Below are 22,222 nucleotides of genomic sequence, written 5' to 3' on the forward strand. Positions count from 1 at the left end.
CCCCCTTATAACACGTATCCCCTCTCCAGCCCCCCTCTTATAATAAATCTCACCTCCTGAGGGCCCCCCCCCCTTCCTTATAGCAGGTCTCCCCTGGCAGGACTCGCAGTTCCCCTCTCCCTTCCACATAACAGGCCCCCCCTATTTAACCTCAACCCCCCTTCCCTTCTCTCCAGACAACAGCCCCACCTATCCAGTCCCCCCACCACCACATACTTGGAGCATTAAAGGACTCTCAGACCCCCCCCCCCACACACACACACACACAGACACACTTAGCAGAAGTTCCAGTTACTCTCACACAGTGCAACACATCTTTCCCTGAGCAGCATCTGTTCCTGTGTGCCAGCATTTAGTTCTGAATGCTGTGTGCGTGCTACAGGGGTCATCCACGCCCCCTTGTGATGTCAGGTCATGTCCCCTCAATGTAAGTCTATGTGGGGCGTGACGGCCATCACGTCCCCTCCCATAAACTTGCATTGAGGGGGCGTGACCTGATGTCATGAGGGGGCACGGCCGACCCCCGCAGCACGCACACAGCATTCAGAACTAAATGTTCCAAATGCTGACCAGTGGAGTACTCCTTTATGAAGGAGATGTTACTGTCTTTAAATAGCTTAGAGTAGAGCCCTGTACGGGACTGATTTCTTAATCCTGCTTCCACCCGCTACCGCTGAATTTCTGACCATTACCGCCCGCTTCCACAAGGTGTGTGTTCCACTCCCGCAAACATTTTGCGATAGCTTTTAGAAATAGTACCCCCTCCGTGTCGTTTTTTTTTTAGGTGCACTGTACCCGAAGATACTGCCATATCGGGTCAATGCATTGGGGGACGGAAGCAAGCTTAGAAATCGGCCCCGTTATCAAAAATCCATTTAATATGTGGTCCCCAGACAGGGGACATATCAGATATTAAAGGGGTATTCCAGGAATTTTTTTTATTTGACTATGCTACAAGGGCTGTAAAGTTAGTGTTGTTTAAAATATAGTATCTGTATCTGGGTGTGATGGTTTTCTCACAATTCTTCTGTGATTTTCACTCCAATATTAATTTTTATCAGCATACAAAATTTTTCCCAGCTTGCAATGCGGCCGAGACCTGACTCCCTATTCAGCTGATGACAGGGAGCCTGTCTGCTTCAATGGGTGGAGTGATCGCTTGGTGGGGGAGAGATCAACTGCAACTAATGCAACAGCTGTAGGCACCCTGATTGAAAACCACAGGTCTTTGAATGGATGCAGCTCATTTATGTTTCAATGGGTAGGGTGGCTGATATGAAGGAGGGAGGAAGAAGGAATTGTGGGATTTGTAGTCAAAAAAAGAAAAGTCAAACAGGAAATACCAGTTCACAAAAAGCTAGCCACAGTGTTATGGTAATCTCACAACATAGCCATTTAGCCCTAAGACAAGCACAGATCCTTCCTAAGCATGTCCATTACTGTCTGCCAGGTATGTACTAAAATCCCCTTATGGTGGATAACTCCTTTATACTGATAAGAACAGATATCGTGTCATTTTATTACCCCCTTGTGCCATTTACTAATAACATATATAAAATGTGTCTTGCATTCGCTTGTACTTTAGATTGATGCAGTGTTTGTTGAATTGACAGAGATCATTTAAAGTATATGTGCACTTTTAGGTGACTTTTCATGATAAGCTATTATGTATGTTTACATGAGAAGCAGCACTATTTCTGCCCAATATATAACTTATATATGACATGGTGTGTGAAAATTTGCTGCAATGATATTTCTTATTCGCCATGCACACACACAAACACAGAAAAGGGGATCAAGCTCTGACTATGACCCAAAGAACACTCTAAAAAGCAGCAACAGCATGGAGGACATTATAGGGCAGTGAAAGCTGTGAAACAAGCCCTGGGTGAGATATGACACTTATTACAAACTGCTGGAGCCTCTCTTACGGTGTCCATATTAGGACATCATCGGGCGTCAGCCAAATAGCCATCATTCCTCCTCCCTCATCCTCAAAATCCGTCCTCCATCCGAGTAATCTCGCCTCCTCAGCCAAATCTCTCTCCTAATTTAGACATAAACAAAATCCTCCCACATTTTTACATCCTCAGCTTAACCTCCCTCATCCCTCAGACAAACCTCGGTCATGCCTCACACAAACCTCCGTCACACCTCAGAAAACCCTCCATCACACCTCAGACAAACCTCCATCATACCTCAGACAAACCACCCACAGCTCTCAGACAAACCTCCGTCATGACTCAGACATCAGCCGAACAGCCGTTCATGTAAAGTTCTCTTTGATTTGTAAAAAATTGAGAACGCATGCGCAGCACTCTGCTGACAGCGTAGGGCTAAAGTAGGCAGCGTTAGGATCGTAGCGCTAGCATAGTCCTGCACATGCGCAGTTGTCCGTACCGCTCAGAGCGCATGCGCTGCTGACGTCTGAGGCATGATGGAGGTTTGGCTGAGAGCTGAGGGAGGTTTGTCTGAGGTGTGACAGAGGTTTGTCTGAGGTTTGAGGGATGAGGGAGATTAAGCTGAGGGTGTAAGAATGTGGGAGGATTTTGTTTATGTCTGAAGGAGGAGAGAGATTTGAGGTTGAAAGAGGTTAACATGATGTACGACGGAGGAGGCGAAATGACTCTGATGGAGGACGGATTTTGAGGATGAGGGAGGAGGAATGATGTCTATTTGGCTGACGCCTAATGATGTTCTTTTATGGACACCGTACTCTCTCTGTGTTTCTGTCTTTCTGTCTGTCTCCAGGCATTACCCTCTCCATACTCTCTACAGACTTCTAAGTGCAGCTGTAACCTGATACTTCAGTGTATCAGGTTTGCAGAATAAACTATGAGTTTATGTGGGAGATAGGAAAAGTAAGGAAGTCTGATAAGTAGAGAATGGTGATTCTGTATATAGAGCTAGGGTGCTGTTTAATTAGGGAATTATTATGGAGTGGTTTAGCTTTATAGGAATTAACCATGTAAAACTGATTCCCTGTGTCATGCCTAGTGTAGGGCTTTAGAAGGCAGAGTATGAAACAGGGTTTGAAAGAATAGGAAAGAGAGAATTACAGTCATACACATTCGTTAAGAGGCTATATTATAGGAATGGTAAGTATGCAGAGTCCTTGGCACCTAGTTGACTCCATCTCTACCTAGACTGATCCCCCTTCAGCTGTTCACTCACACACATCTGATATACATTTGAAGGTATATGTCACTAAAAGGTTAATCACAATGAAAAAACTGTAGTTACTTTTCACTCAATTCACTCAATGACAAAACATGACATGCCCAGTATGAGAAGATTGTACCTGTACACTGCACTACTGTGTGTATGTGACATCAATGGAAGAAGAAGAAGAAGAAGAAGGACTGTCTCCAAGCGACTCACTGGGAGAGCAGCACAACTAAACAGTTTAGAAAAGCCAAGTGATTTACAAAGTTGCATAGTAATATACCAGAACTTAATCCAGAATGTTATACCAGGTTAACTGTGTTTATATTTGTGTTTTATGCATTTCACAGATTTTATAACGTGGTGTAAAAGTACATGATGTTCATGTTTTTCTATGCCAACAACAATTAATGCAGTCTGCATTGATGCCAAACTTCCTGTGGGGTTATGCTGGTAACTGAGAAGAGACTGGCAATAATGGAAAGCTTAGCGTACATGCCATTTAAGGTAACTTTTCAGGATAAGCTGTAATTTGTATGTACATTAGGAGTAGCACAAATCTAGTACAGTAGAATCTCCCAATAGCGGACACTCACAGGGAATAAAAAAGTGTCCGATATTGAGAGATGTCCCTTATTTGGAAAAAGGCTCAAAATTCTTCCTAAATGACTGAACACTGTTCTGTACTTACTCCAGAGTGTAATTACCTATAAAACACAATTGTAACGCCTGCGCTCCGGCCAGACACGCCGGCTGTGAACGCTCTTTGCTCATGTCCCCACTGCCAGTGGGGCCAGGTTTCGCACGCATTGCGGGACGCACCCGGATGTGTATCACAGCCCGTTGCTCACCTCCTGCGTCTCCTAGGGCACGCGCGCGTTGGAGCTCTCGCTCTCAAAGCCATTTAATTAAGTGTCTACACCTGCACCCTGGTCCTTAAATATCAGCTCCTCCCTTGGTTCCCTGCCGGATCTTTGGTTGTCTATTGCCATAGTGAAAGTTCTGTGTCTCTGTTACTGTGTACCTGTTCTTTGCTTCCTTCCAAACCTGCACCTGTGTTCCTGCCATGACCTACTGCCATCTTGCCACATCCTGCCAGTCTCCTTCTGCGCCATGCCACCTCCCAGCTACCTGTGTGGACGAGTCGTGCCAGGGGTAGCAACCTGGGTGCCGTCTGCCGCAGCAAGACCATCCTGCCTTGAAGCGGGCTCTGGTGAAAATCAGTGGCACCTTAGACTCCGCTCCCTGGCACGGCTCACGTCATCATCCACACAGGCCCAGAGGATCCACCACCTGCCGTGACAATAACAGTAAAATCCGGCCATGGATCCCACTGGGGTGCCTTTGCCAGATGTCTCGGATCTTCCCACCGTCGTGGCTCAATAGTCGCCGCAGTAAGCCCGTCAGGCGCAAAAACTGAATCAACTCACAGCCATGGCGCAACAGCTTCTTGCCGCTCAGCAGCAGCATCTTGTGTCTGCAGCTTCTTCTGGGACCAAGCTTCGTTTGTCCTTTCCTTCTAAGTATTACAGAGATCCCAAGCTGTGTAGAGGCTTTGTAACACAGTGTTCTATCAATTTTGAACTCATGGCAGATCTGTTCCCGACGGTGCGTGCTACAGTGGCGTTTGTGTTCAGTCTACTGTCTGGAAAAGCTTTGGCCTGGGATACTCTTCTCTGGGATCATAGAGATCTGGTCTCCTTGAATCTGTCAGCCTTCCTTGCAGAATTCCATAATGCATTTGAAGAACCGCGCGAGCCTCCTCTGCCGAGATAGCTCTACTGAACCTCTGCCATGGGAACTCTTCCGTTGGCGACTACACGGTTCAGTTCCGCACTCTTGCCTCTGAACTTTCTTAGAACAACGAGGCCTTGTGTGCTACCTTTAAATAAGGACTTTCCTCTAGAATCAAGGATGCTCTTGCTGCACGAGATTGTCCGACTAACCTGAGTGAACTTATCCATTTAGCCACTAGAATTGATGTGCATTTTGCCGAGAGGCAGGAGGAACTTCCTTTGGAAAAAGGACCTGCCCGAACACAGCGTTTACCTCGTCTGGCCCCGGTGTTCCAATATCCACCCCTACTCTCTACTTTGCTTCTTGCCGAAGAGGCTATGGAAGTGGACCGTTTTCACTTAACCAGCAGGAAAAATCCCATCGATGCAATGAGAATTTGTGCCTATATTGTGCCAGTCCGGAGCACTTTCTCAAAGACTGTTCTATACGTCCTCCACGTCTGGGAGAACGCTCTCAACTCGGACAAGTAGGAGTGGCTTCCTTAGATGTTAATATTTCCTCTCCTCGCTTGACCACCCCGGTTCAAGTGTTTACCTCTGCCAAGACTTCTTTCATTGCTTCTGCTCTTTTGGACTCCGGTTCCACAGGTAACTTCATTGGTGCCTCCCAGGTCTATAAACACCATCTTCCAGTGTCTCGTCTTGCCAAGCCCTTCTACATCTCTTCTGTTAATGGACAAAATCTGAACTCTAAGGTGCAATTTCGCACGGAACCCCTCGTCATGCAAGTAGGAAATTTGCATAAGGAAACAATTGAGTTTTATGTGCTACCACATTGTACTTCGGAGCTTCTTCTTGGTCTTCCATGGTTTTATCGTCATTCTCTACATCTTGACTGGAAAACGGGTGAAATCACTTGTTGGGGACAATATTGACAAGATCACTGTCTTGTTCCTCCTGTTATATCTTCTGTGCCTGTTAAACTCTTGATGTAAAGTCTTGAATTGGGGACATTCTTCCTTGCCAGTTGGTCACCTTAGAAGATGGAAGACTCCACTACAGAAGCCTGCAAGTTCCTTACAGACTTTGCCCATTCCAGAACCTCCCTGGTCTCATGTAGTGGGGGACTCTCTGAATTCCAAAGAAGAGGGGGAGACTAAAGGGGGGGTACTGTAATGCCTGCGATCCGGCCTGACACACCGGCAGTGAGCGCTCTTTGCTCATGTCCCCGATTCCGGTGGGGCTGGGATTTGCATTGCGGGACGCACCCGAATGCGAATCCCAGCCCGTCCCTCACCTTCCGTCTCTCCATGTCCTTGTAGACCGACTCGCGTGCCCCCACCTCCTAGGGCGCGAGCGTTGGAGCTCTCACTCTTAAAGGGCCAGTGCTCATTTAATTAAGTGTCTACAGCTGCACCCTGGTCCTTAAATATCAGCTCCTCCCTTGTCTACTGCCATAGTGAAAGTTCTGAGTCTCTGTTACTGTTTTGCTTCCTTCCTAACCTGCAACTGTGTTCCTGCCATGACCTACTGTCATCTTGCCAGGTCCTGCCCGTCTCTTTCTGTGCCATGCCAGCTCCCAGCTACCTGCGTGGACAAGTTGTGCCAGGGGTAGCCACCTGAGTGCTGCCTGCACAATCCTGCTTTGCGGCAGGCTCTGGTGAAAACCAGCGGCACCTTAGACTTTGCTCTCAGGAAGACTCCTCATCCACACAGGCCCAGAGGATCCACCACCTGCCGTGACCATAACAACAATAAAAAGCAATATTACAGTATAATCTCCCAGTGTCGTTTAATCACTCCTTATCCCCCCTGTATTATTTCATCCCCCCCTTTTATACCCTGTGCCATCTTATTCCCCTGTGCATTGTGCCAAATTACCCCCCCCCTTCCCCCTGTACCACATAATTTCCCCTTGATCCCCCTGTGCCGTTTCATTCCCCCTTCATTACTCTCTTTGTAAATTCATCACCTTCTCTTTATAAAGTGGCACAGGGGGATAAAGAGGGAATAAAATGGCACAGGGGGTGGCAAAGAGGGGATTATGCATTTGCACAGAGGGCAATAATTGGAGAATTAAATAACACGGGATGATCAAGAGGAAATTATGTGGCACATGGGGTAATAAAGGGGGGGGGTGTGATTGGGCACAGGGGAATGAAGTGGCACAGGGGGATCAGGGAAGGAGGGAGGTGAATGATGTGGTCAGCGGGTGTACAGAAGCAGGAGACCACAGTTTAAACATTGGTCTTCTGCTTCTGTGCTGGGGCTTTTGCAGGGGGAGTGCAGCGGGGGCCTGGGCCGCTTACTGGGGTATTGACTGTACCCCCTGATGGCACATAAGCTTGGTTGTCCCCTATTGGGAGTGTTTTATCCCCCTAATGGGAGTGTTTTGTCCTCTTGTGGGAGTGTTTTGTCCCCTATTGGGTGTGTCCGCATCCGCTATTGGCAATGGCCCCTATTCGGAGGGTTCAAATACATTAAGTCTTATGGGACTCTGCCGGGGAATTAAAAACTGTCCGCTATTGGGACGTGTCCCCTATTGGGAGGTCGCTAAGGGAGATTTTACTGTATGTAACTTGTATATGGAATTTTTCATAAGATTTCTGCTCTTTAGAATCAATTTCTTATTTGTATTTGTCTGTGAGTTATTAGATGGATACTAGCTGCTATGATGTGTCCCATTTACTGCACACACAGAGAAATGTGTCCCTCATATCCCATATATATACATTATGTAGCAGTAGGAATATTACACAAGTGTATGATTAATAGCGACAAATATTATGTCTGTAAACAAGATATGTTCTTTCCCAGTACTACTGTACTCCTGTCTGGAAACTCACTCTCTCAGTTGATGGTTGAGGAAGCTCCGCAGAGTAGGTCTTTAATACAAAGTCCCTTAAAGAGTACATATTACCAAACTAAACTTTTAATATTTTGTTCCTCATGTAATTATAAGACACCTTCCTATTTACTTGCTGTTAACTCATTAACCCCTTAAGGTCACAGCCCATTTTGACCTTAAGGACGCAGCTGTTTTTTGCAGATGTTTTTTTGCAAATCTGACCTCTGTCACTTTAAGCATTAATAACTCGTGGATGCTTTAACTTATGAATTTGACTTAAAGATTGTTTTTTCGTGACATATTCTACTTTATGTAAGTGGTAAAACTCTCTGCTTGTAAGGAAAATGGACATACCAAATAAATGATATATTGATTCACATATACAATATGCCTACTTTATGTTTGCATCATAAAGTTGACATGTTTTTACTTTTGGAAAACATCAGAGGGCTTCAAAGTTTAGCAGCAATTTTCCAGTTTTTCATGAAAATTTCTAAATCTGAATTTTTCAGCGACCAGTTCAGTTTGAAATTGATTTGAGAGGCCTTTCTGTGAGAAATACCCCATAAATGACCCCATTATATAAACTACACCCTCAAAGTATTCAAAAGGATATTCAGAATGTTTGTTAACCCTTTAGGTGTTTCACAGGAATAGCAGCAAAGTGAAGGAGAAAATTCAATGCATTTTGGAAATTACACCCCTCACGGAATGTAATAAGGGGTGCAGTGAGTATTTACAACCCACTGGCATTTGACAGATCATTGTGCAAATGAAGCCAACAGTGGGCTGTGCAAATGAATATATTTTTTTTATATTAGATTTTATTTACAATTCTCAAACATATACAACAATCCAAACAATAATGTATAATCCCGCTGCTAATAACCCCCCCCCCCCCCCTCAATCAAGTGCCAGAAGGGAGACAAGAGCACCAGGAGTATAAGAAAATAGGATATTTTGAGAACTAAAGAGGAGTTATCCAACAAAACTCAAACAAAACCTGAGGGGAGTACTAGAGGAACCAAAAAGAAAAAAAAGGAAAAAAGGAAAATGAAGGGAGGAGAAGAGGGGGAAAGGGAAATAAATAAAACGAAAAAGAAAAAGAAGGAAAGGGGATAGGGTAAGTTCTAAGAAAGAGAATATTGAAGAAATTGAAAAAATGGCAGAACAGCAAGGAGGCGGTTACTATTCCCTTTTAGTTTAGTCTGTTCAAGGGCCTAAATTTTAACCATCTAGACCATGCTTTATTAAAATTGGGAAGTGTGCCATTAATAGCAGCTATGGACCTTTCCATCAGACAATTGTGGTGAGTAATCTTAAGTATAGTATTCATTTCTGGAATTCCGGTACTCTTCCATTTTGCTGCTATTCTATTTCTTGCTGTTGTCAAGCAGTGTGCTATAACTGTTGTTTCTGAGATTGTTAAATGCTCTAGGTTGAGGTTCAAGAGTGCTACTTCTAGACCCCAAACGAACTTACAACCTATAATTCTACATAGTGTATTGAAGATTTGACTCCAGAGGCTCTGGATGTAAGGGCACTCCCACCACATGTGCACCAGTGTTCCCACCTGTGTTTTACAGCGCCAGTATTTATCAGAAACATTCGGGTACATTCTCGACAATCTGTGGGGTGTTAGATGCCATCTATAGAATCATTTTCTGTCGGTCTCGAAATGGGATGCGCACCTGGAGGTCCTAGCACATAAAGTGAAAGCATTGGCCCATTGCTCTTCAGAGAAGGACTTCCCCAAATCCGCCTCCCACCTTGCACAGACCAACAGAAGTTCTCTTTTTCCCAGCAGAGCCCTATAACATTTAGAGATGCCTTTCATGATCACTTTTGGCTCAGTAAATTCCTGCTTTAGTACAGAAAATGTATTATGCTTCGGGACGTCCACTGTGCTTATAAAATGTCTAAGTTGGAGGAATTTATAGAAGTCTTTAGTTGGTAGCTGGTATTTAGCTTGGAGTTGGTCGAAGGGGAGAAGCTTTCCTCCATCTAACATATTATGATATGTATGTATTCCCTGATCTATCCAATTTTTCAAATATATATTGTTGATTTGCATCTGTATGACTTCTAGTGGGGTTTCACCTATGCTCAATGGAAATAATGCGTTTTGGACTATAGGGAGATTCCATATCTGAGATTATTTGAAATTCATTTCCAGAGGTTTTAGAACTCAATCTTTGGCTCCATAGTGCCCCCTTTAACGTTGGCTCTGGGACCAAACATGTCTCAATTTCTACCCATTGCTTTGAGTTATCATTACGCCACCAGTATTGCAGTTGTTCCAAAATTATGGCATATTGATATCTTTTCAAATCAGGGCATCCCATTCCTCCCTGGTCCACTGGGAGATATAGTAAATCGGCTCTTACTCTGGCTTTCTTTTTTTTCCAAACTATTTCCATTAAATGCTTCTGCAATACGGATATCGCCCCCCTGGGCATCACTACTGGCAGGTTACGCAGGCAGTATAAAATTTTTGGCAGTATTACCATTTTCACTACTGCTATTCGCCCTGCCCAGGTCAGTGGCAGTTTATTATATGTTTCACTTGCCTTTGATATCATAGAGCATAACCTAGCAATATTTACTTCTATTATATTAGATAGGGGACTCGTTATTGATACCCCCAAATATGTAATCTGATCTTTGGCCCATTGAAAAGAAAAACATTTTTGTAAATTATTTTTAAGATCAGGTGGAATTGCGATGCCTAATATCATGGACTTGGTCGTGTTAACTTTATAATAATTTAACTCCCCGAATTCTTTTAAAAGGGCAATGACACTAGTTAATGACTTTTCTGGATTTGTTAGACACAGGATAATGTCATCTGCAAATAGTCCTATACGATGGTTCTTATTACCCACTTGTACTCCTACTATATGCAGTGATGAACGTATTGCTTCCGCAAGTGGTTCCATCATCATGGTAAAGATCAAAGGTGATAGTGGACACCCCTGTCTGATCCCGTTTGAAATAAAAAACATTTTGGACCTGACTCCAGAAGTGTAAACCCTTGAAGAGGGGTCTGAGCACAAGACAAGAATACTTTTTACACTAGCTCCTCCTAAGACAAATTTCTCTAACACTAATCTTAGGTAACCCCAATGTACCCTATCGAATGCCTTCTCTGCATCTATTGTAAGAAGCAGAGAAGGCACCCCTCCTTTTTATATAACTGCCATCAAGTCTAGGCTTCGTCGGGTTCCATCAGTCACCTGTCGACCGGGCACGAACCCCACCTGGTCATTGTGTATTAATTGTGGTAATATTTTATTTAATCTTTTAGCAAGGATAGAAGAATATAGTTTTAAGTCTGTATTTAACAGTGCTATTGGTCTATAGTGGGCCGGCTCATCCAACGACTTCCCTTCCTTAGGTAGGGTTACAATCAGGGCTCGAGTCCTGCAGGAACACACAGGAACGGCGTTCCTTTGCTTTTTCCAGAGGAGGAACGCCGTCCTAGTCCTGCAGGACAGACCTCTGAATTATTCTTACCCTCCCTCCGTCTCCTCCTCCAGCCCGGACTGCTAGATGCTGTTGATGTAGGACCTGTAGGACCTGTGATGATGTCACTATCACATGTTGGGGGCGGAGCTTAGCTGTGGAGGAGAGGAAAGATCGTGGTTGAAGGACCTGTGTGATGCTGTGGAGGGGGTGGGGCTAAACTGGAGGAGACATGTCACTTGTCACCCTAGAAAGGTAATTACATGGAAGGAGATTTGTTACAGTGTGTCACCCCAGTAGTAAGGAGATTACATGAGGAGGAGGTTTGTTACAGTGTGTCACCCCAGTAGTAAGGAGATTACATGGGGAGGAGGTTTGTTACAGTGTGTCACCCCAGTAGTATGGAGATTACATGAGGAGGAGGTTTGTTACAGTGTGTCACCCCAGTAAGGTAATTACATAGAAGGAGATTTGTTACAGTGTGTCAGCTCAGTAGTAAGGAGATTACAAGAGGGGGTTTGTTACAGTGTGTCACCCAGTAGTAATGAGATTACATGAGGAGGAGGTTTGTTATAGTGTGTCACACCAGTAGTAAGAGATTAAATGAGGAGGGGGTTTGTTACAGTGTGTCAGTCCGTAGTAAGGTGATTACATGAGGAGGAGGTTTGTTACAGTGTGTCACCCCAGTAAGGTAATTACATGGAAGGAGATTTGTTACAGTGTGTCAACCAGTAGTAAGGAGATTACATGTGGAGGAGGTTTGTTACAGTGTTTCACCCCAGTAGTAAGGAGATTACATGAGGGGGTTTGTTACCGTGTGTCACCTCAGTAGTAAGGAGATTACATGAGGAGGAGGTTTGTTGCAGTGTATCACCCCAGTAGTAAGGATATTACATGAGGAGGAGGTTTGTTGCAGTGTGTCACCCCAGTAGTAAGGAGATTACATGAGGAGGAGGTTTGTTACAGTGTGTCACCCCAGTAAGGTAATTACATGGAAAGAGATTTGTTACAGTGTGTCACCCCAGTAGTAAGGTGATTACATGTGGTGGAGGTTTGTTACAGTGTGTCACCTCAGTAGTAAGGAGATTACAGGAGGAGGTTTGTTACAGTGTGTCACCCCAGTAAGGTAATTACATGGAAGACGATTTGTTACAGTGTCACCCCAGTAGTAAGGTGATTACATGAGGAGGAGGTTTGTTACAGTGTGTCACCCCAGTAGTAACGTGATTACATGAGGAGGAGGTTTGTTACAGTGTGTCACCCCAGTAGTAAGGAAATTACAGGAGGTGGAGGTTTTTTACAGTGTGTCGCCCCAGTAGTAAGGAGATTACATGAGGAGGAGGTTTGTTACAGTGTGTCACCCCAGTAGTAAGAAGATTACATGAGGAGGAGGTTTTTTACAGTGTGTCGTCCCAGTAGTAAGGAGATTACATGAGGAGGAGGTTTGTTACAGTGTGTCACCCCAGTAGTTAGCAGATTACATGGAAGGAGATTTGTTACAGTGTGTCACCCCAGTAGTAATGAGATTACATGTGGAGGAGGTTTGTTACAATGTGCAAACTTGGGGGGGGGGGGGGGGGTATTAGAAATCTTGGGTGAGTTCCCACACTTTTTTCTCCAGGACTTGCCCCCTGGTTACAATCAATGCTTCCAACATTTCCTGTGGGAATGAGCCACACTTTAATACCTCATTATATAGTTTTGTTAGGTACAGGACTAGAAGAGATTTATGGGTTTTAAAATATTAATTTGAAAGTCCATCCGGTCCCGGGGACTTATTCTGTTTTAATGCTGCTATGGCTTTACTTACTTCTAATTCATTAATGGGCTTTTCCAGTTCATTTAGTTCATCTTTCGTGACCTGTGGTAATTTTAATCTGTCCAGGAAGAGCTGTATTTGTTCCTCCGTTGGTTGTATTGTAGATTTATCTAGTTTAAGATTATAAAGTTTATTATAATAGTCTGCAAAGACATCAGCTATGCCCTTAGGGTCTATAATTGTATCCTTATTATTATTATTATTATTAATGTAGGGGATATGAGATTTTACTTGACGGGCCTTTACTTGTTTGGCTAGGAGTGCTCCTGGCCTACTGCCCTGCCAGTACTGAGACAGCCGTAGACTACGCACTGCAGAATCAAATTCATGATGATTTAATTGGTGTCGTTTGTTATTAAGTTCCGAGATTTCCTTTGCTCTTTGATTATTATACTGAGATTTATTTAGGGAGCGTAGTTGAACTAGTTGTTGTTGGGTTTTAAGAATGGCTTGTCTATTTTGTTTTTTTTTAAACGCAGTCTGTTTAATAAAATGGCCCCTTACCGTTGCTTTATGAGCATACCAAAGAGTGGACTCGGATACCTCCCCATTATCATTAATAGAGAAGTAGGTCTCCACCATTTTTTTTGTAGCATCCTGGAAATCCGGGTGGTTCAGGACATATGCGTTCAGGCGCCACACCGTATTTACATATACATTATATGATTCCCTTAAGTCAAGGAAAACGGGGCTATGGTCCGACCATGTCATTGTGCCAATATCTGTAGATTCAACCCTATCTAGGCAATAGGCTTCCAGTAGAAAAAAGTTGATTCTAGTCTATGTGCCATGTCTTGGTGAGTGAAACGTAAAATCCCTCTCTCCAAGGTGCTGTACCCACCATGGGTCTATTACTTGATAAGAGCTGAGGGTTTTGGCATAAGATGTTGGTTCATGTTTTCCTCCCTGTGTAGTGGAGTCCATTGATGGCCATGTAGTCATGTTGAAATCCCCCATCATTACTAGGCTACCCTTTTTGACTCTATATACTCTTTTTAAGACCTTTTTTAAAAATGTGTGTTGCTTACGGTTGGGACTATATATACCTACCAATGTGTACTCTACATTATTTATACAACAGACTAAGATCACATATCTACCTTTCTCATCCAAAATTTGCTTGTAAATTGTAATTACCAATGTATCTTTGATAAGAATTGAGACTCCTCCCTTTTTACAAATTGCAGTCGTGGATATAATTGCAGGCGCATCATGTCAAAACCTTACCTTACCATCGGGAGGCGTGGCTGATGAGCATGGCGGCTGCACTGGAGGAGTGAGCGTGTAGCACCGCCAAATTACCGGCATCCGAAAATCGGCACTAAGCGGCATGTGGGACCCGTGATTAGGAGTGAAGGAAGGAGCATGACACGAAGTAAAGCTAAGAAAAACAGCCCGGTGAAGCTCACTACATACTACTCACCGGCAGGGCCTGGCGGCAGACCAGGACTGAGGCTACCAGCGGTGCGGGGAGACACGGCGGGAGTATCGCGCATCAGGAGAGGAACTTCAGGAAACGCGACGAGACCTGCCGGAGGCCGTGGAGAGACAGAGGCAAGCGGAGCCCGGAAGTCGGAGGACCACGTGGCTTCAGTCTCCCGGCAGATACAGAGAGCACAGGAGACCGAGGAGACGCAGCAACCGAAGGCGACGCAGAGAAAAGAACAAGCAGGTGTAGAGGCAGAGAGCAGCATGAACCTGGCGGTGGCCATAATGGAGGACCAGAGGAGACTATTCCACTACGAGGTTAGTGAATCCTCAGATACCTTAAGTGATAATACACAGAGCGGCATATTATCTGAGGATACTAACCGGCCACCATTACCGATGAGAGAGGGGATGGTCAGCGATGAACTATGCAAGAAAGGGATAATGGACACTGTTTCCGTAGGGGGTATGGGTATAGTGAAGCCCCAAATATCTGAAGAGAAGGGGGAAATGGACAAAAACTCAAGGGCAATACCGAGAGTACAAAATACCCCCAAAGCCCAACCCCGCATACCCTCACTAGCAAACCTTTCGGCTCCAATTGCATTTAGCCCCATGGCACGACCTGCTGTTAATTTACAAACATTATTTGACTCACCACCTTCAGAGCAAAGGTCTATACCAACTCCACCTCAAAAGGGAGAGGGAGTTAAGAGCGGAGGTAGCAAAGGAAATAAAAATGCAGCAAATGAAGAAGCCCCAGTAACAGAGTGGGCAATGAGACAAATGCTGCAGGAATTACAGAGCTCCTTCTCTAATATACTGCAGAATGCAGTGTCAAGCATTCATAAGGAGATACAGGAGCTTGGCACTCGGACTTCCTACATTGAGCAGAAAGTTGATGAAACAGTAATAGCACATAATATAGTAGTAAAAGAAGTGGGAGATGAAAAAATAAATTGAAACTTTAAAAAACCAGAATATAAATATAGAGGATCGTTCCCGGAGGAATAATCTCCGAGTCAGGGGAATACCAGAGTCAATCATGCAGGATGAGCTGGGCCCTTATATGTTGGAATATTTCATGCATTTGATCCCACAGCAAGAGAAAGCGGATTTTTTGATCGATAGAATTCACAGATTTCCCAAACCGAAATCACCACCAAATACACTCCCGAGGGACGTAATTATGCGGATACATTTTTTCCAAGTTAAGGAAATTTTTTTTACAGCAATTCAGGACCACCCGTAGTTGCCAGAGAAATTTGAGAAGATTGTAATTTTCCCAGACTTAGCAGCTGCCACGTTATCAAGGAGAAGAGACTTCTCCCAGGGGACACGTCTCTTGCGAGAGAATGGAATCCTATACAGATGGGGATTCTCTGTAAAAATAATAATCTCATATAAAGGAGCAAAATACATAATACTGTCGCCTCAAGAGCTTATCAAAACCTGTCAAGAATGGGGCCTTGCAAACAGAGAGGAAAGAACCAGAGGCCCACCAGGGAGCTCTCTGCCTCAATTATCACCGGAATGGATATTAGTAAACTATAGGAATAAGGGTCAGAATAAGACACCACAATCAAACTAAGCCATGTGAAACTAAGTGACTAGCTTCTTTTTTCATTTCCCTTCTCACTTTTTTGTTATTTGTCTTTTCTCTTTTTGAATAAGACTCCCACAAGTATGCCGGGCTAGCCGGGTAGTAACAACCCGGAACCGGGAGACATGGTTCACCTATCAAAAGATGACTTTTGTGTTTATTATGCTGGACTGGTTATGTTTTTCTTTTTCCTCTTTCTTATCTTTTTTCATATATAGGATTGCTTTACGTTTTTGTGGTAAAATAATATTAAGTAAACTCACAGAGTTATATTACCACTGCTTTAATTACTTACTTATCTTTTTCTTTTTCTCCTTTCTTATCCAACAAGATCCTAATCACAAGGTGGGAGGAGATCTATTTTTAGATGGGGAGGTGGGAGGAGGTTCGCAAGCATTAAGGGTGAGTACCTTTTTTTTCTATAGATGGATACACTACATATTGGGACTGTACTTAAAGCAATTTATAAATTTTCCCAATGGTACTTCAGATTATGTCACTAAATGTGAAGGGGCTAAATTCCCCCTACAAACGTTCCTTATTATATAAAGGGATGTCACGACAGTCTAAGGACATATATTGTATACAGGAGACCCACCTTCATCAAAAAGACTTGTTTAGATTAAACCATCAATTTTTTTTCATTTTTACGGACTACTGTTCCAAAAATCAGTCAGACACCTGTGGGGTGTAAATGTTCACTGCACCCCTTATTACATTCTGTGAGGGGTGTCGTTTCCAAAATGGAGTCACATGTGAGGAGAGTCCACTGTTCTGGCACCATGGGGGGATTTGTCAACAAACATGGCCTTCAATTCCAGCCATATTTTCTCTCCAAAATCCCAATGGCGCTCCTTCTCTTCTGAGCATTGTAGTTCGCCCGTAGAGCAATTTACATATACATTTGGGGTATGTTCTTACTCAGAAGAAATGTGGTTAAAATTTAGTTTTTTTGTTTTTTACTATCACCCCTTGTGAAAATGAAAACTTTGGGGTAACCCCAGCATTTTAGAGAAAAAAATAAAATTTTTCATTTTCATGTACAACTTTAACGAAAATTTATCAAACACCCGTGGGGTGTTAAGGCTCACTATACCCCTTGTTACGTTCCGTGAGGGGTGAAGTTTCCAATACGGTGACCCCCCGACCTACGATGGCCCCGACAAACGTAAATTTCAACATGCGATGGCCTCTCAGAGGCCATCGCATGTTTAAGGCAGCATCGACATACGATGCTTTTGTATGTCAGGGTCATAGCATAAACGGCTATCCGGCAGCGCAGACTGCTTCAGCTGCCGCCAGATAGCCGTTTACGGTGCCCCGTGTGCTCCGGTGATGGTCTTTTACCTGTCCTCGGGGCTCCGGAGCATCCTCGTCGGGATCCCCTGCATCGCCGTCACTCTCCTTCATCGCCATCACGTCGCTGCGCACACCGTTCCGTCATCCAATAAGAGCGGCGTGCTTAGTGACGTGATGGCGGCGACGGAGAGCCAGGATCCGAGGTAAGCAGAGACGTCCGGGGCTTCGGGGACACTCCGGGGATACGGCGACAGCGATGGAGGGCGACATCCAGGGCGGCGGTGATGGTCCGGAGCGGCGGGGACAGGTGAGTATAACTTCCTATTCTTTCCATTGCACGGATCCCTCAACATATGATGGTTGCAACAAGCGATGATTCATTTGGAATGGATTACCATCTTATGTTGAGGGACCACTGTATGGAGTCACATGTGGGTGTTTTTTTTTTTTGCATCTATGTCAGAACCGCTGTAACTATCAGACACCCCTGTGCAAATCACCAATTTAGGCCTCAAATGTACATAGGGCGCTCTCACTCCTGAGCCTTGCTGTGCGCCCACAGATCACTTTACGTCCACATATGGGGTATTTCCATATTCAGGAGAAATTGCGTTACAAATTTTTGGGGTCTTGTTTTCCTTTTTCCTCTTGTGAAAATGAAAAGTATGGGGCCACACCAGCATGTTATTTTAAAAATGTAAAAATGTTTACACTAACATGCTGGTGTAGACCCCAATATTTCATTTTCATAAGGGGTAAAAGGAATAAAAGCCCCTCAAAATTTGAACACAATTTCTGCCATGTACAGAAATACACCATATGTGGCCCTAAACTGTTGCAGTGAAATATGACAGGGCTCTGAGGTGAAAGAGCGCCATGCGCATTTGAGGCCTTAATTAGGGATTTGCATGGGGGCGGACACGGATGCAAGCGTTACTTTTTCCTCCTCCACCACAAATACCCTACGCCAGTGTTTGCCAAACAAGGTGCCTCCAGCTGTTGCAAAACTCCCACCATGCCTGGACAGTCAATGGCCATCCGGCAATGCCGGGAGTTATTGTTTTGCAACAGCTGGAGGCTCTGTTTTGGAAACGCGTTTTTATTTGGGGAGGGGGAGTTAATTGTGTAAAGGTGTATATGTAGTGTTTTACTTTTTATTTTGTGTAGTGCAGTTAGTGTTTTTAGGGTACATTCACACAGGCGTGGGTTTACAGTGAGTTTCCCGCTGGGAGTTTGAGTTGCAGTGAAAATATTACGGCAGCTCAAACTTGCATTGGGAAACTCACTGTAAAGCCCCTCCCATGTGAATGTACCCTGTACATTCACATTGTGGGGGGTAGGGGGTGCTTTCCGTCTTAAACCTCTGACTGTTGCAAAACTACAACTCTAAACATGAACTGACAGACTGTGCATGCTGGGAATTGTAGTTCTGCTACAACTGGAGGCACACTGGTGGGAAAACACTGAATTAGGTAACAGACTAACTCAATGTTTACCCACCAGTGGGCCTCCAGCTGTTGCAAAACTACAACTCACAGCATGTACTGAAAGCTGCTTGTTGCTGGGCATGCTGGAAGTTTTGCAAGATCTGGAAGGTCACATTTTAGAGACCGCTGCACAGTTATTTCCAAACTGTGGTCCTCCAGATCTTGCAAAACTACAAATCCCAGCATGCCCAAACAGCAAAGCAGTCTGGGCATGCTGGGAGTTGTAGTGCAACAGCTGGAGGCACACAGTTTGGAGACCACTTCACATTGGTCTCCAAACAGAGTTCTTCCAGATGTTGCAAAACTACAGCTCCCAACTTGTCAGGGGGAGGGCACTTACCCCCATCATCGCCACACACGCGCCATCGCCGCCGGACCTCCGGATCTCCTTACACCTGCCGTGCACCCGCCAAACCCGCCACACACCCGTTGCCCCTGCACACCTGATCGCTGATCGGGTTAATCAAATGGGGTCCCAGGGTGACGGGCGGGACCTCGAGACTTTAGCTAATTAACCCGATCAGCATTTAATGAACGCCGCCTTTATACGGCAAAATGCGTGAAGGTATCGCGTCATCCGCCGTATAAAGGCGGCGTTCTGTGCAAAGGGGTTAAGCAGTACTTTTCACCTGCCGCAGCAGCTGCAATTATGTGAAAGACGGATATACCCCACGCTCTGTGCGAATCCACTTCAGCAGCCGACGGTTATATCCATCGTTCTGCATTAAGGGGTTAAAGGGATATTCCAGGAAAAAACTTTTTTTTTTTTTTTTTTTTAAGATCAACTGGCTCCAGAAAGTTAAACAGATTTGTAAATTACTTCTATTAAAAAATCTTAATCCTTCCAATAATTATCAGGTGATGAAGTTGAGTTGTTCTTTTCTGTCTGGCAACAGTGCTCTCTGCTGTCATCTCTGCTTGTCCCAGGAACTGCACAGAGCAGAAGAGGTTTGCTATGGGGATTGCTTCTACTGGACAGTTCAGAGAACAACTCAACTTCAGCAGCTCATAAGTACTGAAAGGATTTAGATTTTTAATAGATGTAATTTGCAAATCTGTTTAACTTTCTTGAGCCAGTTGATATATAAAAAAAAAGTTTTTTCTTGGATAACCCTTTTAACCCCTTAAGGACCCGGGCTTTTTCCGTTTTTTCATTTTCAATTTTTCCTCCTTAACTTTAAAAAATCATAACTCTTAAAAATTTTCACCTAAAATTATATATAATGGCTTAATTTTTGCGTCACTAATTCTACTTTGTAATGACATTAGTCATTTTACCCAAAAATCTACGGTGAAATGGGAAAAAAAATCAATGTGCGACAAAATTGATGAAAAAACACTATTTTGTAAGTTTTGGGGGCTTCTGTTTTTACACAGTACATTTTTTGTCAAAAATGATACCTTATCTTTATTCTGTAGGTCCATACGGTTAAAATGATACCCTAATTGTATAGGTTTGAATTTATATCACTTCCGAAAAAAATCATGAATACATGCAGGAAAATTTATACATTTAAAATGGTGATCTTTTGACCCCTATAACTTTTTTTTTTGGTATAAAAAGTGATCAAAATGCGCTATTTTGGACTTTGGAATTTTTTTGCGCGTACGCCATTGAACGAGCGGTTTAAAAAGTGGTATATTTTTATAATTCGGACATTTCCGCACGCGGCGATACCACATATGTTTATTTTTATTATTATTTACATAATGTTTTTTTTATTTTTGGAAATGCCGGGTGCTTCAAACTTTTATTAGGGGAAGGGATAGTTGAAAGGGTTAATGATTTTTTTACACTTTTCTTATGCAATATTATAGCTCCTATAGGGGGCTATAACATTGCATTAACTGATCTTTTACACTGATTGATCCATCCCCATAGGAATGGATCAATCAGTGTTTTCGGCGATTGAATGCTCAAGCCTGGATCTCAGGCTTGAAGCATTCATTCGGTGATCGGACAGCACAAGAAAAGGTAAGAAGACCTCCTCCTGTGCTACAGCTGTTCGGGATGCCGCGATTATACCGCGACGATCCCGAACAGCTCCATGAGCTAACCGGCAACTTTCACTTTCGTTTTTAGCCGCACGGCTAAAGGGTTAATAGCGCGCGGCACAGCGATCAGTGCCGCGCGCTATTAGAGGCGGGTCCCGGCTTCACTATGACGCCGGACCCGCCGCGATATGATGCGGGGTCACCGTGTGACCCCGCGTTATATCGCAGGACCGGGACTCATGACGTACGCATACGTCATGGGTCCTTAAGAGGTTAAGGAGAATGGATATATATTTACATCCATTGCCCGCTCCCGTTATATGAATCGCACTCAGGAGCTGAGTGGGTTTCATACCCAATGGGTCCCAGTTGCTATCAGCAATAAGGACCCGCGGCTAATGCCGGACATCAGCCCGATCAGTATAAACCCTTTAGACGCCATGATCAAAATTGATAGCAATGAACTCAACTAAGAGACACAATAACAGTAAGGGAACCCACATATGCCAAGGTCTCCTCCTTTCCCTCTTTCCCTGTTCCCTCTCTATAGGCTTCCATGGGCAGCAGTAACATGACTTGGGCGTTTTTTTTTTTTTCCGAGTAAATGATGAGGCGGGAGACATTTTTCTCTAATAAGATACACTCATTTATCTATATATATATATATATATATATATATATATATATATATATATATATATATAACTCAATCTGTGTATGTGTGTATGTTCCAGCATTACGTCCAAACTCGGCACACATGTTACTAATGTCAACAACAAACATAGGATAGGTAATTTAATCCTTACCCACCCCCATTTGCCAGGGCCAGGGTTTTTGTTTAACCCATTTTGGTTTAGCCCATTTTGGCCTTAAGGACCCAGACAATTACATTTTTACGTTTTCGTTTTTTCCTCCTCGCCTTCTAAAAATCATAACATTTTTATATTTTCATCGCCAGACTAGTATGAGGGCTTGTTTTTTTGCATGACCAGTTGTCCTTTGTAATGACATAACTCATTATATCATAAAATATATGGCGCAACCAAAAAACACTTTTTGTGGGGAAATTAAAAAGAAAAACGCAATTTTGCTAATTTTGGAAGGTTTCGTTTTCACACCGTACAATTTACGGTAAAAATGACGTGTCTTCTATATTCTGGGGGTCAATACAATTAAAATGATACCCATTATTACATACTTTTATATTATTGTTGTGCTTAAAAAAAATCACAAACTTTTTAACCAATTAGTACGTGTCACGATGCCGGCTGGCAGGTGGTGGATCCTCTGTGCCAGAGAGGGATTGGCGTGGACCGTGCTAGAGGATCGGTTCTAAGTCACTACTGGTTTTCACCAGAGCCCGCCGCAAAGCGGGAT

The 22,222-nt window shown here is 43.8% G+C and overlaps 1 non-coding gene across 1 annotated transcript; it reads right to left on the reverse strand.

The window, feature by feature from the left end:
* Nucleotides 1-779: 779 nt before the first annotated feature.
* LOC130267969 (U2 spliceosomal RNA) lies at nt 780-972 on the reverse strand. The gene has a single exon (XR_008843353.1). It is a non-coding gene; the product is annotated as a U2 spliceosomal RNA (small nuclear RNA).
* Nucleotides 973-22,222: the final 21,250 nt, after the last annotated feature.

This window comes from Hyla sarda, chromosome 4 (genome assembly GCF_029499605.1).
Source record: "Hyla sarda isolate aHylSar1 chromosome 4, aHylSar1.hap1, whole genome shotgun sequence".
NCBI lineage: Eukaryota > Metazoa > Chordata > Amphibia > Anura > Hylidae > Hyla > Hyla sarda.